At 38.1% G+C, this 17693-nt stretch overlaps 1 protein-coding gene across 2 annotated transcripts in view; it reads right to left on the bottom strand.

The window, feature by feature from the left end:
• lzts2a (leucine zipper, putative tumor suppressor 2a) overlaps positions 1–17693 on the bottom strand; it is a 53439-nt gene that overhangs the window by 25427 nt on the left and 10319 nt on the right. Inside the window, exon 2 of one of the 2 annotated variants that reach the window (XM_053502813.1) lies at positions 6764–6867. The exons of the other annotated variant lie outside the window; for it this stretch is intronic. The gene's annotated coding sequence lies outside the window, so the exon portion shown is untranslated. The remainder of the gene's footprint in view (positions 1–6763; positions 6868–17693) is intronic. 2 annotated transcript variants of the gene reach the window in all.

Consider the following 17693-nt stretch of genomic DNA (forward strand, 5'->3'; position numbering starts at 1 on the left):
GGAACACATATGTGTCAGGAGTTTTTCCCCCTCGACAAATGCAAATGCGCGCCTGAGATGCATGAGTTTTATTATTGTATATTTTGGCGTGTACAGTACCATACCTTTTCTAAAAAACAAAATCTAATCTAGACACATTCCAATTTAAAAGTTTCTTTGCAAGTGATACATCCGTTCAAACCAAAACACTGCTCAACAATATGACAACCATCTCAAGTTATGTACATGATTGTCAATAAGACATAAACATTGACATAGGTTTTAAAGAATAGTTGGGAAAAACAGTAAGACAGCAAATATGTAATCCTAGGAACAAACCCAAATTTGCTGTAAATTATGGTGTTTAATATGATTACGTCCTAATATTAAAACATAACTTGTTTCATGCTGCGTCAAACACACATGCAAAAACAATAAAAAAATATCCATCATCTTATATAATTGTTGATAATATATTTGCAAAATGTACAGCTGCTAAAGAGTATCACTTTGATTCTTAACCTAACCTGACGTAATAGACATGAAAAAAAAACTGGTTTATTACCTTTACACAGGACATTACAGCTTCCATATCAGATTGTGTAACGCCTGAGGTCTTACATTAGCAAGGTCCAGACTGTGTTTTTTTATTTTATTTATTTTATGTGTGCTAACCTCCTGGAGAAGTGCCTTGGCCCCGCAGAAAGGGCTCGGCAAACAGACAATACGGCTGATGAGAGAAACCACAAGGATGATCAACAGTCCCGGTCTAGCCACTCTATCATGACTTCGGTATGCTACACCAAAAAGCTAAATATATGCCTGTAGCTGTTTGATATAAACCAATAGAAACTACTAAAATTCCAATTAAATTTGAAATCACAGTAAATACTGACAACTTCCTATAGCAAAAGTTTAAATCTCATAAAACCCACCATGGTGGTCATGTGGGCCAAAATAAATGCACTTGTATGGCTGAATAAGAGAGGAAAGAACATAAGGATTAGAAGTGAGAATATAGCAGAATCTGCAGCCGTTCAGCACAATAGAGGGAAACAGGTTGCAAATCACTCAAGGACACAATATCGGCATCGGCTTTCTGTTTTTATGGGATACAGCAATGAGGTAACACGTGGCACCTATTAAAAAGCACACACACAAAAACTGTACACACACATCTGCTCTCTCTGTAAATCTTGAGAAAGTTGGTAGCAAGCAGTATTTCAAAGGTGGCTTTTTCTACTTCACTGCCCAGTCCTTTTTCCATTAACTCCCAGCACGCACTGTGCTTTTGTTCCTCTGACATATAGTAAGGGGCCAGAGCCACTTAGTGTGCCAGGCCTAACAGTATCTAACAGCATATAAGCATAACGAACGTAAAATCAAAAACCTCTACACACACAGATGCATAAAAAACAGTTTCACAAGTACAATTCACAAAGTCACACATTGGGCCAAATTTATTTCTGAAAGACAGCTACTTTCATCACAGAGGCAAAATAGAAGACCAACATACTGAAATGTCCTGCTGATTATAATGCAATAGTGAGTGATTGTGTATCAGCACAAACCTCACAGCGAAGAGAAGAGAAAGAGCTAAAGAATGTCATGGTTAGTCTGCTGAAGGAAAGAAACAGTTGTTGTGACGGACAGGAGAGGACAGAGCAGCTGCCAAGCAGACCACACACACTTACTCACACTCCTGGGGAGCTCATGTCAATCACTGGCGGTTGGGGTGCACACACATTGACTGGGCAAACCCTCAAGGGCCAGACGTGGACCAAGATGAAGCAGAACCCCTTGGAATACTCTGGTAACAGAATTAATCTCTACAAATGGTGTCTGCATGTTTACTCTTTTTAACAGTGGGTTTTGTAAAAAAAAAAAAAAAAAAAAAAAAATTAAGCATGTTAAATTTTATGACTGCTTTACAGAAGACAAGAAGATGGTAAAAACTATTTCAAAGCATTTAGAGTAAAAAGATTCTATGTGAATACTATGTGAATACTAAAGAGTGTGTGAATTATTTGCGAATATCTGGGTCCGACACTCTCTACACAATCTAAACACCATGTCACGGTCCCCCCCCCCCACACCTCAGTAACTAAACTGTTCCACCAATCACTGCCCTCTGACCTCCCAGCCCCTCCTACATTGCCCTAAAGCCTGCCTAATATCCATTCTGGCTGTCACACATTGCCCTGGTAATCCATCACTATCCTGACCCCTGAGGCAAATATAAATAAAGAACTTCAAAGAACTAACAGAAATCTTTATTTAGATTTTTACTATCAGGTCTGACTTGATTCATGAGACCAACTTATACTATACAGTATATACCCAACATACACTGCCCGACCCAAAAAAGTCACACGCTCCATCTCCATCTTGATTGTAGCATGCATTCAACATGTTTGTGCAATGTCACAACATTTATTTCTGCCCAGAGTTGCATGAATTTCTTTTGTGTTGATTATGGAGAGTCGCTCTATAAAGGCTTCTCCATCACATCTCCCAAAGATTCTTAATGAAGTTAAGGTCTGGACTCTGTGGTGACCAATCCATGTGTGAAAATGATGTCTCATGCTCCCTGAACCACTCAAATATTGAGCTCACTATTCAAGCCCGATGAATCCATTGATGGAAAATCCTGGTCATTCAGTATATTCAGGAAGTCAGCTGACGTCATTTTAGGGCACACAACGTCGTTGAACCTGGACACGAGTAACAGAAGCAAAACCAGATCGTAACACTAAACTCAAAGGCTTGTATGGTAGACACCAAACATTTAAGTGATCTTCAATCACAATCATTAAAAAAAAAATTTACCGACCAGATTTTGTTCTTAACGACAATGGTTCATCATTATACTACCAGATTTTAGTAATGCGTTTCACAGTTCTTAACACAATTTTAGGATTTATGGCAATCTCCTCAGTTGTTTTCTTTGCTTGATGCAGGCCAATAAATTGACGCTTCTGAAATGGAGTAACATCTTTCCCATGACCACAGGATGTCTTCAGTCATAATTCTTAAACAAAAAGAAGCTACTAACTGCATCAGTTAGGGTTCAATAACTTGTTGATAGCAACTCCTGTTGCTAGGGAGCATAAATATTGGACTTTGGAGAAATGAATGAAGGTCATGTGGTCTGATGAGTTCAGATTGATGGGCGAGTCAGGGTAAGAAGGGAAGCGCATGAAGCGATGCACCCATTAATGCGTAGTGCATAATGCCTCCTGGATGCCTCTGGATGCAGTGTTATGATCTGGGTTTGTTTCAGTTGATTAGGTCTAGGCTTAGCTTTATTATGTGGTAATAAAATAATGCCCGCTGAAGACCTGAATGTACTGAATGACCATGGTATCACATGGTATCAATGGAGTTTTCTTCCCTGATAACACGGGCATATTCCATACCTTAAATTGTTAAAGTGCAATTAAAAAGAAATAAAATCTAAATGTTGAGTAGAAAAGTTTTGAGCAGTTTTAACAGCGTACTGCGCATGCGTCAATCTGTGGGTGCATTTTAAATCCACCACTGTTGCAATTTACTGTTTACTATAACATTGTAACCACATGTGTGCGCGTGTGCGTAAAGCTTTTCTTTTTGTCCAAGTGTAGTGACTGTTCTTTAGTAACTCTACTGCAACAACGGTCTCCGGGAAAAGAAAACGTCAAACAGACTGTAGCAGTGTGGAAGATGAATCTGTTTAGAGGAGTGATTCCACTAAGGTGTAACTTTGTGACCATGTGTGTGTCTGCGCGTAAAGCAAAAGCAAGTAACAATAGAGAGGTTCTTTGTTAAAGTTCCAGAGTCTTTCTCTGCTAGAAAGCAGTGACTCCGTTAGTGTATGTGTGTGAGCGCAAGTGTCATTAGAGAGGTACTTTGTTAAAGAAATTTCCCAACAGCAGTGATTATATTTGTGTGGTTGTGAGTGTGGGTTTGTGTGTGTGTTTGTGTGCAAGTACACAGTAGTCCCCTTCCTCATCCTCTCATCTTACTTCAGCTTTACACAAACACACATCGGAAACACTGCTCTGTCGGGATTCTTTTCAAAGGGAAATTGCAGCTTAATTTTTTTTAATTTTACATTTTGTATTAATTTTTACATTTGAATATTTTTGGGTTATGGAACAAATCAGCAGAATTGTTTCTTATCGGAAAGTTTTTTGCTTTGATATACGAGTACTCTGATATACAAGCACGCCCCCGGAATGTATTACTGTATACTCGCAATTTAAGGTTTAACTTTACACCACAAATCAAATGTTGAATGAAATGAAAATGTTGAGTAGAAGTGAAGGTATGAGCAATTACTGTATGTGCCAGATTATAAACCGCAAGTTTAAACAGAGTACTACACATGCGTCAAACAGAGTCTGTGTCTTAAATTGACCCCTGGACAGAATTTAATGAAACGTTTGCAGTACTTAAAAATGTGCCTGAAGTTTAACCTCTATCTCATGTTATGGGACAGTTATGGGTCCCCATGTCCAGGACAATCATGGTTTGGATTTAATAATAATAAAAAAAACTAATAAGCTACTTGCTCAATGTAAACACCTGCAGCAATAGATATTCATTAAGATACATTAAAAATCTAAATCCATATTTTACTGGGACAACTTAATATTTTCACCGCTGAAATAACAGCACTGAAGTGGAATTTTACGTGCTGGAGTGGTTTTAAGACAAAATGTAATCTTTATCCGATATACTTTTTAAATTTCTTAGCTGTGATTCACTCTCCGATTACTGAACAGGAAGTATGTGGCTGATGACAAAAGAAGTACAACTTAGCGTAAACAAGGTGTAAGATACTCCACCTCACAAAATGTCATTTCTTTTGTATTAATAAGTTCTGCCATAAAGAAAAATAGGCAGACATGTTTGTGGGCTTCAACCTGAAATAAGAGTATCACTGATTACATCAAAGCGGATCAGCTTATTTTTTAACTATTACTAAAAACTCTTTGCCTGTAAGCAATGTAGGCTACTATATTATAAACCAGAACTTTAAATCATAGATAGACAGTCAATTAATTTAGATTTTTGGACGGTGTGATATTCAATTCATTTAGATTTAATAGCTCTTAAGTTTACTGACTGGTGTGTTACAAACAGCTATGTTTCTTGCAGATTTTAAAGTAATAGCATTAATAACTACTAAATTATTTAATAAACATAGAAAGGTTGTGCATATTTTGTTGCTGATCGCTTAAATGTCATGTTTCATACAAAGCAGTCATATATATATATATATATATATATATATATATATATATATATATATATTTCTTTCTGCTCAACTTCTATTTCACACTCCAGGTCAGTAGGTGGCAGTAATGCACTAACTGCCCATAAACTTGTGCAATATTAAAGTATTTGCACAAGATGCAAGCCATTTGCATTTGGGCAAAACGTGTGGGACATGTTGGAGGAATTCATCAATTTTAGATCGTTTAATGTTTGTAAATAGAACAAAAGACGACCAACTGATTCAATTAAATCAGTTCTGTTACACACCTGACCATCACAGTCATGTGAGCTCTCCCTAAACTGTTCCAACAAATTTGGAAGAACATTGGTAACTGTGAAACTAAAATAGCTGATGGAGAAGACACCATGATTTGCAAAAGTTGTATGAACGCAAACGTCCTGCACAGATCCTTGACCTCAACCTCATTGAACATAATTGGAATGAACTGGAATGCTGACTATGTGCCAGGCCTCCTCACCTGACATCAGTGCCTGACCTCACTAATGCAGTTGTGGCTGAATGGGCAAATCCCCACAGACACATTCCAAAATGTTTGGAAAACCATCCCAGATGAGTGGAGGATATTGAATTAGCAAAGGGGGACAAAATCTGGAATGTGCTTGAAAAGCACATGGTTATGACAGATCAGCGGACCTTTTAGCCCTGTTTTAGCCCTGTCCCTGTTGAATCTTTTATGAAGGGAATGAATAATCACTATATGGCAAGACTTGTACTGTAATTTAATCAAGCATAGCTGGAGGGTTAAAAGAGTAGTTTGGCATCCTTTACAACTGACCTCACCTCTCAACATTTAAAGGTGGAATTTTACCAGAAAGCTAAAAGTTTAGTAATGAACTATTCCTATCTTCTTCTATTCTATTGTGATTATGTATAAAAATGGGACAATGGAAGAAAATACATTAACATAAGCCACATGGACATGTACAGTACTGTGTAGAAGTGCTTGAGCCACCCCTCATTTCTTTATTTTTTGCTTCCAAACAGCCAGAGTTTATTGTAATGTAAGGTAGTCTTGAGAAATATTTCTCCAAGCTTCCTGAAGGACACTATAGGCTCTCATTTTGGGAACATTTTTGACTGTCTTTCTCAGTCCTACAAACTTTTTTAAGAGAGTAATGTAAATAGTTACTTTAAAAAGTAATGTCCCCCAACACTGGTGAATAGTATACTGCTGACGCTGAATGCTGAGTGGTTTGAACAGACGAGAGGGGAAATGAGGTTCTTGCTCAGGTTTTTACATAAACAATCTTTTTTTTTATTCTATCTTCAGGTACTTTGCAGTCTGTCATCAGAAAATATTTGTTCCCATGCCTTTAATTTAATATATTTAATATACATAATTTAATTTGGATCAAGACCTTTGACCAGTACATTTTAATTAGAGAAACTTTAGCTACTTATTAGCTTTGTTTGCTAGACCCAGCAGTCAGACAGCTTATTCTGGCTCAGAAAAATATATCAATTTCGATTTTCTTCACGAAACAATTTTTTAAGTGTTACCTTGCTGAACTTCAGCTCTTAAAGACTGATGAGACTCAGGGCAGGAGGACAGTTTACACATCCCCGGAATACCACCACAGGCTCAGCTTTCTCTTCACACTCACCTGCAGGGATACATACACACACTAGTTGTCACAACTTGCTAAACCCTGCTGAACTGATAACTGCACTACTACAGATAAACAATGCCACTAGAGCACAGAGGGCAGAACTAAAAGACACACAGACATACATCAAACAAACACACCCGTACACATGCACACAGCGAAGCATTGTGTATCTTCGGTGAGCAGTATCAAATATCAAGGACTTAGAACCGTAGAAATCAAAGCTCCAGAGACACTCCCTTTTTTCCCTCTTACTATATGTTGTTTTCTTAATGTATGAAAGTTCAATCTAACACACCTGCCTTTGAGTGTTAACCACACAGCAGTGAGATGTAAAGGCTGCAATTAGGTTATAAAGAAAACATGATGAGGTCTTTGCTATAGGGAGGGCGGCATGTGTGAATGAGTTTCAGCATGTCCCTGAGGACACGGAGGAGAAGTGAGATCAGAGGGAGTAATGGACGGAGGGAGGGAGGGAGAAGTTCATTGGCAAACAAAGGTTTTGCTCTGTATGAGCTGCAGTGACTTTAAGCCCTTCAGCACATCTGTTCCTCAGTCTGAGCAGCAACAGCGGTTGCAACACACTGCCACCCAGTGGACACTTTCTACCCCCACATCCCGCCCCCTCACACACAAACACAAAACTCCATCAGTGTCACTCTGAAACCCAAAACAGCTTCTAATATGCACAGATAAGCGCTTCAGCAAGCCACAAGGGACGACAGCTATGCTTTTATCAGCAAGAGTGTTGTGCATAGCACATGAGGCAAGAGTCTTTCTCTAACTCGGTTGCACACTCATCCAAAAAACGCAAAATCCAATAGGGACACTGACTAGCTCTGCATTATGTGTCTGATCTATTTGCTTGAAGAAGATATGTGGCTTGTGCTTGTAAGACAAGCGTGGCTGGTTGCATTAAAAGCTGTCGAGACTGTGAGATCTGAAAAACCAGATATTCAGAGTAGTTCATCCTTCATTAGCAAAGAACTTAGGACTGGAGCAATAGTTCATTCATCCTTGGTAACTGCTTTATCCTGATCAGGAATATGGATCCCTTGAGAACATGCAGACGAGAGGGAGAACCTAGAAAACTTTACACAGTAACTGGAGCTTAGAATTAAACCAGAAACATCAAGCAGACTATGTGGTCAGGACTACTAAAAAATAATAACACAATGGAGATAAACACTGTTCACGATTACATTTTCTGATGTAGATGATACTAATTCATATCAACTTGAGAGATTTGGCAAGATAAATATTGGGTTCACCTATACTTTAAATTACTCAAAAACAAAAGAGTCCCTACACATTTAACATTAATAAATAACTTTAAATAAAACTTTTTTTTGTCTGCTCCCGTCAAGGGGTCGCCAGAGAGGACCATTCAATCCGTACACAACTTGGCAGATGATCACAGTTATCTTTAATATCATAACAATATCATCTTTGAGGTCAAGGTGTGATCACAGAATGCAGATAGACTCTTACACCTGCAATGCATACACAGTACCAGTCAAAAGTTTTAAAAGTTTTAGATACTATTTTTTTCAACATTCTATAATAAAACAGGAGATTTAAAAACTATGTAACAACACATGGCATTAGGTAACTGAGTAACAAGGACCACAATCAGATGTTATTTTAAGTCACAAAGGTTAGCAGTTCTTGCAAGAACAGTATTGTCAAGTGTATTTGCAAAACAGATCAAGCAGCATGATTAAAGTGTCTCTCATTAAGCCCATTTAAGGAATGCAAGATTACTTCAGATTAGAGCCGTTATGGAGGCTTTATAGAGCATAAGTAGCAGACACATCTAAATTTCATCAGTTTAATCTTCGTCAGAGATTATTGCATATTTTTGATGGTTTCAGTAGAGAGAACATTTTTTTTTTTTAAATGAGTCCAAACTTTTGAATGGTTGTGTGTATGTAGATGCCTCGGTTTTTTCCTTCAACTTGAGCGATAGTAATAGACAAAAATAAAACAATTAAATACTAAAATTCCAATTAATATACACGTGTCATTTCATGCAAACTAATAAAATACTGCCATTAATTCTAATGTGATCTCACATGACTCACTAAGATTGGAAGAAACCTCAGGTGTAACCTCATTGATATTGGATCAAGATTTCTGACTTGTTAATTTTTATCTGCCAGTCTGAGGACACTGAAGTCGAGGTATTAAGCAATCAGAAGAATGAGCACAAACAAGTGAAGCAGCCTCCACATTTACTATTACACCCTATTAACCTCCCCGGTATGGACAGCTTCTGTGAAAGGCAGCAGGACAAAACAACACTAATGATATACTCCATTACTGACACACTGTTTACTGTATAATTGTAATTAACCTCTTGGTTAAATAAGTCCCTAGACAAATCCAGATCCAGATATATATTCCTCACTCTCATAAATTAATACTTCTTATTATAGTTTCACTGTAATTAGAGGATTATTTAAACTTGGTCAGACGAAAAATAATCTTCCAATACAGTATATGACTACACTGCTACTAAGAATTAGGATGCATAAGTGGAGCTTTGTTAATAAAGATGTAATGATGATCATCCTTAGTTATAGCCATGACATTTATACTGAATCTTTGCACAAGGACGAACATTTTCTACCTTTTTACTTTGCCTATTATATTGAATGTGTGTGGAAGAGAAAGTGCGAACAAATGTGACTACTGAGCAGACGAAAAGTTTTCAGACCCTTTTAAGTTTTCACACTCATCATAAAATGGATTCAAATCCTTATTGCCTTTTATTTTATATATATATATATATATATATATTGTAACGGGTTTGACACCCGGGCAACACCACAAACACGGACATCTGTCGCGGTGTTACGGAAAAGGGGTAATTTTATTGGCATAATGAAGAAAGAAAGTGTTAAAAGGAGAGAGGAAGGGGAAAAGGGAAAAAAGGATGCATGGGAAGGTCACATGTGCCAGTGGACAGAGTGGCAAAGTGGGCCCACGAGTGCAGTGGCTCCTGCAAGCTTCCTTAAAAAGCAGCTCTCCTGGTCAGCCGAAGACGCTCCTCCCAACTATCATTGGCGCGGTGACAGACAGGTATCTCCCGGACACTCCATGCCTGGGCGGCTTTCCCGGCTGGGAACGGAAGCCTTATCGTGGAACACAATGCTGCTTTTTCTTCTTCAGCTGGAGGGTCAGAAAATTTGATAGCAATGGCAGCCTTGAGTCCTAGCAAAACTTAGCAAAACTTTTTTGTTTTTGGAAGATCTCTCCAGAGATGCTCTATCAAGTATAGGTCCAGAGTCTGACTGGGCCACTCCAGTACCTTTACAGAGTTGTTCTAAACCACTCCTGTGTTTTCTTGGTGGTATGCTTAGAGTCATTGTCTTGTTGAAATGTAAAGCTCTTCATGTTTTCATAGCTCTTTATTTTTCTGCATCCATTTTCTCTCTATATTGATTAGTCTCCCAGTCTAAGTTGTACAAAAACACAGCATTTTCACAGCATGATGCTGCCACACTGTGTTTAACTATAGGAATGCTTTTAAATAACCTGATGAGGATTTTGTTTCTTGTGGTCTGAGAGTCATTCAGGGGCTTTTGGCAAATTTCCTGTTGGAAAGACTGTTGGTTGTTTCAAATCTCTTCCATTTAAGAATAAAGGAGGCTCCCACGTTCTTGGGTGATGTCAATGCTGAAGAAATGTTCTTGTATTCTTCCCCAGCTCTGTGTCTCGACACAATCCTGTCTCACATGTCTGCAGATAATTACCTTGACCTCGTGGAGGGCTGTGCAATTAATCGAATTTTGATTTCAATTTCGATTTCGGGTGTAATCGACAAAAAACTATTATTGACTTTTTAAAAAAGTTTTTGTGACCTGCGTTCTGACGGGCGCGCATCCGCACTTTCCCCCCTTCCAGAAGCCCGAACTCTCTCACTCTATACTGTCAGTGAAGAAGTTGCGTATGTGGTATCTGATCGCATTTAAAAATCAGCGCGAGTGAAGATGGTAGAAAAAGAGCAGCCACAGAAGTCTTTGGTTGTTGTTTGGGAACAGTTTGGATTCGAAGAAGCGGACGTGGATCAAAAACATTAGATGCAAAATTTGCTACGTGGTTGTGTCGGCACCAGTTGGTAACACCACAAATCTTTTAACCATTTAAAATTTAAACACAGTCCGACATATGACCAACTAATAAAGAAACAGAAAGAACGATGAACAACCCCCACAACATCCTCCGCAACACAGTCATCCACTAAAGACACGCTCTTGAGTGCAACTCCGTATCCATACAGCTCAGAAAGACACAAAAAATAACAGATGCCGTTGCATACTTTTTAGCCAAAGACTTGTGCCCTATTAGCATGGTTGAGAACGAAGGATTCAGGAAAATGATAAATACTCTGGACAAGCGTTATGCTTTGCCATCTTGACACTATTAATAATAATTTATTATTTATAATTTATTAATTATTTTATTTAATATTTATATTTATTACTTGTTTTCAAAAGATTTTGAAAGTGCACTACATTGTTGATCTTGTTTGCCTTTATCTGTTTTATCTGTCTTAATCTGTTTTAAGGAGAATTCACTATTCTGTTCAATAAATGCAACATATTTCCAAAGTCAATAAGTAATCGTTCAAAATAATCGTAATTATGATTTTTTTCCATAATGAGCAGCCCTACCTTGTGTCTTTGTTCTTACTCTGGCATACACCATTTACGGTAACAATAATACAGACAGGTGTGTGCCTTTTCTAATTATGTTCAGTGAATTTCTGTTAGGTACAAGTGCATGCCAATCAAGTTAAGAAGCATCTCCTGGACCTCTGACAGAATAGCACACACAAGTGCTCAGTTGCAAGTGTCATGACAGAGTCAGAATGCTTATGTAAATGTTTTTTTTAGTCTGTAACTTTTTTTTTTTTATAAGTTAACAAAATACTCCAAACTCCTGGTTTTACTTTGTCATGGAGGAGAACTGTGAGTAGAATGATGAGAAAAAAAGATTGGAATCCATTTCCAATCAGGTTTTTCATCCAGTGTGGAACATAACAATATGTGGAAAATTTGAAAGGTCTTCAAACGTTCAGTTGGCGCTGTAATTGCTTCATGGTGAATTTCGTATTTTAACTTAAGATTGTAAGCTTTTGCCTGTTCTTTTCTCACACTGATACTGAAACCTTGGATATTAACTGCTAGTGATCACCTTCGTTTTCCTCCCAAGCTCTCCTGCCCATCTGCTCTTTCTGCCTCTCCACAGTACTATGTACCACATCTCTATGTAACTCATCTCATTTCTCCCCTTAAATAAATCCATTCTGTTGTAACTTGACCCAGGTCTGTCCACACACTTTTCCACAGTGCAGTCCCAAATTCAAATTAAAACACTGGCTTCACTGCTACGATTCTAGATTTAAAATGATGAGGTTAGGAAACAATTTGAGGTTAATCAATTTAGAGTGTTACTGCTGCTTTCAAAATGTGCAGAAAGACATTACAGTGGACAATTCAAAAGAAACTGGGAGTACACTGACCAGAGGAAGATGTAAACATGAACATTTCAAGATTTATGTTTAACTAACTAGCACCTATCGACTCAGAAACTTTACTTCATCCTTTGTGATATGGAAAGTGTACAGAACAAGTGAAAAGTAAAACAGTGTATCAGTGCCTATTTCTCAAAAAATGTTGGATTCAGCCATCATAACTATTATTTCATTTTTTCTTATATTGTAAATATCTTTAGTTATATTATGTGCAGATGTCTGCCCAAACTATTTATTTTTCCCCTGCGTTGGTCAGTGCCCCTGGTTCCTCAATATGCTTTTGGCATTTTGAAATACAGATGCTTAGAGTTACATAACCCATGGCACCAGCTGGAACCGTTTCATAGCGTCCTGCTCACACTTCGAGCTATTTATAGCTTTGTTAGACCTAATTATGCCACAAATATAATTGCTCTTCATGCTATTTTCAACCTTGGTGTCATTTAGACTGAGATTAGCTTAGGTTCTCTGATTCCATTTATTATTTAAAATAATATAAAATAACACAAAAAAACATCTACAAGAAAAAGAACAAAGCCTTGACTTGCTGTCCCAGTTTCTTCTGTCTTTCATACATAAAATATGACATGTTTTATCTTTCTCTTCTGAGGTTTAATTAAATGGAATTATCATGGAGACAGTAAACCTAATGAGGTTATCACTGTCTGTGAGTTAAGAACAAGCTTAAAAAGACTCAGAGAACAACACACACCTATCGCAGCTTATGTAACAAGATGTGATTTGCCTCTGAGACACCCAAAAGTGCACATGAATGAGTACTAAGAGTACTAGTTCAAAATAACTTGATTTGGATGGTAATTAGAATTAAATGATTTTCATATCCAGCGGTGGTCAAATGTTGTTGTGCCTAGTCTGCCACAGCAGCAGAAACATAACTAAATGAAAGACAAATTGTTTTAAGATTTTCGACGTGCTTGTAGTGACACAGACATTTGCAGTAGACTAGGTTGCAATTCATCAAAAATAAATAAGCTTTTGTATAAATAAATAAAAGCTTATGTTCCCCTGCAATTTTTACCCTTCACTCATTTATATAATCCAAATTTTATGTGCCTTTGACCATGTAGTCAGTTTATCATTGTGCTTTATACAAAACAGTGGGATGGCCCTGTCTCAGCAGGAAGAGGAATATCTGTTGGTTGTTGGTTATTTATAGATTCATTCTCCATAAAACTGCTGGAATATATATCACTTTTCTATTAAACTGGAAGGTCAATGTCTATAACACCCAACCAATGCAATCACTCAGTATAAATTACATTCATTCTGATCTAGGTAGGACTGTATTAAGGATATGGTGTCCGTAGTACACAGGGTTTTCAAATGTTTTGCTGTCTAATGTTTAATTATCTAATCAGAAGTCTTGATACATTTCAGTTCCCTATTGTTACGTGTGGTGCGGTATGAACAGCCGCACCATGAGATGTTTTAATGATAAGAGCCCTGTCACAGGGCTTTAGAGGGGGTCAGTGAAATAGGAGTGGTGAGAGTGCTCATGATACGCACGGGAAGACCTTTTCATTTGGTGATGGCGTGAGATTATTAATTAGAAACTAAAAGGAAACCAAAGAAAAGTGATAACACAAAATAACCAGATCGCCGCCGTGAGAATAGACAAGGCTCTGGAAACTAAAACAAAAACTAATAACCTCTCGAAGCCTAGACCCTTACCGAGGATTTATTTCACAGAAAGGGAGAGTTTGTGTTTTGTGTGTAAACTTTATACTTAACCTGAGAGCGCACACTACACGGATGCGTGACGTTCTCTTTCACTCTCTCTTTCTCTCTCGCTGGGTCTTTGCCTGTGTCTTTTTCTGCGTGCTTATCGTTCTGTCTTATCTTGTCTTATCTTTGGCCCTGATAACTTACCGGTGCTACCTAAATGATCGCACGAAGTGGCCAAGGTATTAGGACCCTTATATAAACACGCCAACAGGTGCAGCTTGGTCAGGCTGATTGCATGACGGCGGCGTTGCCTGGAAACCGCATGAATAAATGACCGCGCCTTTGCCTGTTTAGAACTCCGCGTGGTAGCAGCCTGCGGATCTGCCCGTTCTGAACAGTTTATGCGCGGCTCTGCCGCTTGCGCGACCTGCGTCGTTATACCTATATGTAAATAAAAAGAAGGAAATACTTACATAATCACAGAACATAGAACATTAATTTAATAAATACCTTTAAAATGATATCTCTTTAAGAGAGTAGGAGAAAATAACACCAGTCATTAAAAACCAGACAAAAGTGGTAGAGGTTATACTGTATAATGCTACAAACATGAAGATTTCATACCTTGATCCATAGTGACTTATGAGAATAGTCAACGTTGCCTTTACTGTCTGGTGCTTTAAGACATGGTATTAGCATCATTAACACAGGATTGCACTGATTTTAGATAGCACTTCAACCATGTTAACCATGTGCATAGAAATGTATAACATGTCACCTTACCTATTTCCTAAGTAAGACATTTATATCAAATTTTTTACTAAACAAGGGGCTGGGGTATGAACTGTGAGTAATTGCTAACACTAGGATACAACATAGACACAAAACTATAATTTAATTATAAAAATTATAACCAATAAACACAAATACGAACCAGGTCCACAAAGTTGGCAGTAGGAAGAGGGTCCTGGACAGTCATTAGAAAATGGAGCTCCCATCCAAGTAAAGCCAGAAGGGAATCAACATCCCTTAGGAAGCAGTGTAAAGCTCTCAGAATGGCAGCAGAGCAGAGTGATTATGGCAGAGTGATGGTGGCAGAATGATGTTTTTTAGAAGGGCAGGCTGGCAGAATGATGTTCTCAGAAGGGCAGTGTGGCAGAGTGATGTTTTCACAATGGCATGGTGGCACAGTATCTGATTTAGGATGCTGTAAAAAGGTGATTTTCTCTGCAGGGTAGGTGGGGGGGTTGTTGGGTGGAAAGTCTTTCGTACCAGAGTGTACGACAGAGGGTGACCCATCAACTAAAGGCTTAAGCTATACTGTCACATCGCTCTTTCACCACTTGGTTGACACACCCATTGAACCTCCGGCTCAGGCTGTGCTGGCATGATGCCATCAGGTGTTCAGCTGCCTTGCTTCAGCTATCATTACTATATAACCCCCCTGAAAAATGATGATTACAGCAGGCTTACAGGAGCTTACCGATTTTAGTATATATATTTTTTTTATAAAATATGTTTTTTTTAAATTGGATAAAACAAAAAAATTGTTGCAATGGAAAGGGTCACGAGGGAGGTCCATCCGAACCCAAACAAGCACTCCATAAACACTACATATAACAGCTTTCTATATGGGTTTTCTCATCCACATAATACAGTCTGCAGAGGCCACAGGTTTTGCATTTACTATTTTATCATGTCCTACTTTTTCCATGTTTTTTTACAAGTTGAAAATAAATAATTGACTCCTGGCTTACAAGTGGTGCAGCGTTAAAGTAATCATCTGGAGATCTTACTTTTGAAAGCGTATCGGCCTTGCTCTCTTAGGGTGGGAGGGGTGGCATATTTGCTCTCCCACATCAATCATAGCAACACTAGGGAATCATGGGCATCTGTGAGCTCACCAATGCGGAATGGATGGGAATGGATTTCCTCTGAGTGTGTTACAACATTTCCTCATGAAGCTAAATAAATATATAGATAAATAAATAAATTAATTAATTAATAAATAAATAAATAGATAAATTAATAAATAAATAAATACAAGAATAATGCGTGCAATAATTGTATAAAACTGAATAGAAACTGTATAAAGCTTAAGATGTTTGATTCAGTAGCACTACCAATACCTCCAGGATAAACTCATTAAAAGTACTGTAGAATTTAATTCAGATCTGAAGCTGATTAAAGAGAAGAATCTGCTTGAACACCAGACCTGGGCCAATGGCGCGGCGTCAGAACTCTGCAGGTCCCAATCCCGTCAGGCACCCATAGGATGAGTCTAACAAGCATATTCAATCCATGGAGGCCTCGACCCACAACCCAGGGGACCCAAAGGATCCACTGTCAATGTCCTAGTGCTTGAGGTCTTTGACGTCTCATGCCTGAAGGGCCACAGTTCCCCTACAAGGGGAACCCACACAATATTGATAATGGAAGAATATAATAATAGCAAGCATAGTGTGTGTGTATGTGTATGAGAGTACATTTTCTAATGTACATATAGGGATCTGAGTGTGACGAGTACACAATGTTTCACTGGGGAGGACGGACCGGTCTAACAGCTCAGTTCACTGCATATAAATGTCTCTTCCTCTATTTCTCCACCCTTCTTCATATTGTTCTACTTTATCAAATCACCTAAAGCTTAAATTATGGCATAAATAAAAAATGGAAATGATTCTATAAACCTAATCCAAAAGAATTTTCCTGTCTATTAGCAGAGCATCGAATAAAGATCTGTAACTCATTGTCAGAACAGAATGCTTCTCCATGGCAGACCAGGTCACTATAATCTCAGTTCAGACTTATCAGTCAGAAGCCGTAGCAGCCATTTAAAGTTTAAAAGCCAGTAGAACTACAGTGATTAATGTGTAGCCAGCCAGCAGGCTTCATATCTCTTTAGGAAAACCAGTGAGGTTTCTGGGGTCTCTCTCCTTAACATTTTGATTTATACCAAGCAGGAACAGAAGGCAATGAGATCCGCCTTTCTAAATCCTTTTAATGTATGATTCCTAACCCAAAATAAATTATGATAATGATGATGGTGCAACCATTTCACAGATCTTGCAGCATGGTGCGTGTGGTGTGCATGCTTCAGTGGGATTATTTTATACTGAAATCCAAAATATTGAACCGAAACATTTGGGGTCAATACTTTGTAAAACACTGCGGAGAGAGATGAGTCTCCATACAGTCATAAAGCAGCATTTGGCCTGGCAGCGATCCCAAACGCATCTGTCCTGATTTGTTCTCTATTCTAACACTGCAGTCACAATGCGATGCTCAATTAAACCCTGACCCATTTCTCTACAAATCCCCTCAGACATGGTAAGTTGGGTTAGCACATACCCTCTGTAGAGAGGAAATTATCATATTTTTGCTTGTTTAATGGCCAATTAACAAAATTATTACATTTGCTGTCTCTGGGTAAGTGAATCTTTTATTATAAAAACTGTTACTCTTCTGAATGAAAATTTTAAGAGATCAGCAGTTACTCAAATCAGCCATTCTGATGTATTCAGCTTCAAACAAAACTTGTGATGAAATTTGTAATGAATAAAGGTTTAAAACTGATGTAGAAGAATGTGTAGAA

Source organism: Clarias gariepinus, chromosome 8, assembly GCF_024256425.1.
Source record: "Clarias gariepinus isolate MV-2021 ecotype Netherlands chromosome 8, CGAR_prim_01v2, whole genome shotgun sequence".
NCBI classification, from domain to species: domain Eukaryota; kingdom Metazoa; phylum Chordata; class Actinopteri; order Siluriformes; family Clariidae; genus Clarias; species Clarias gariepinus.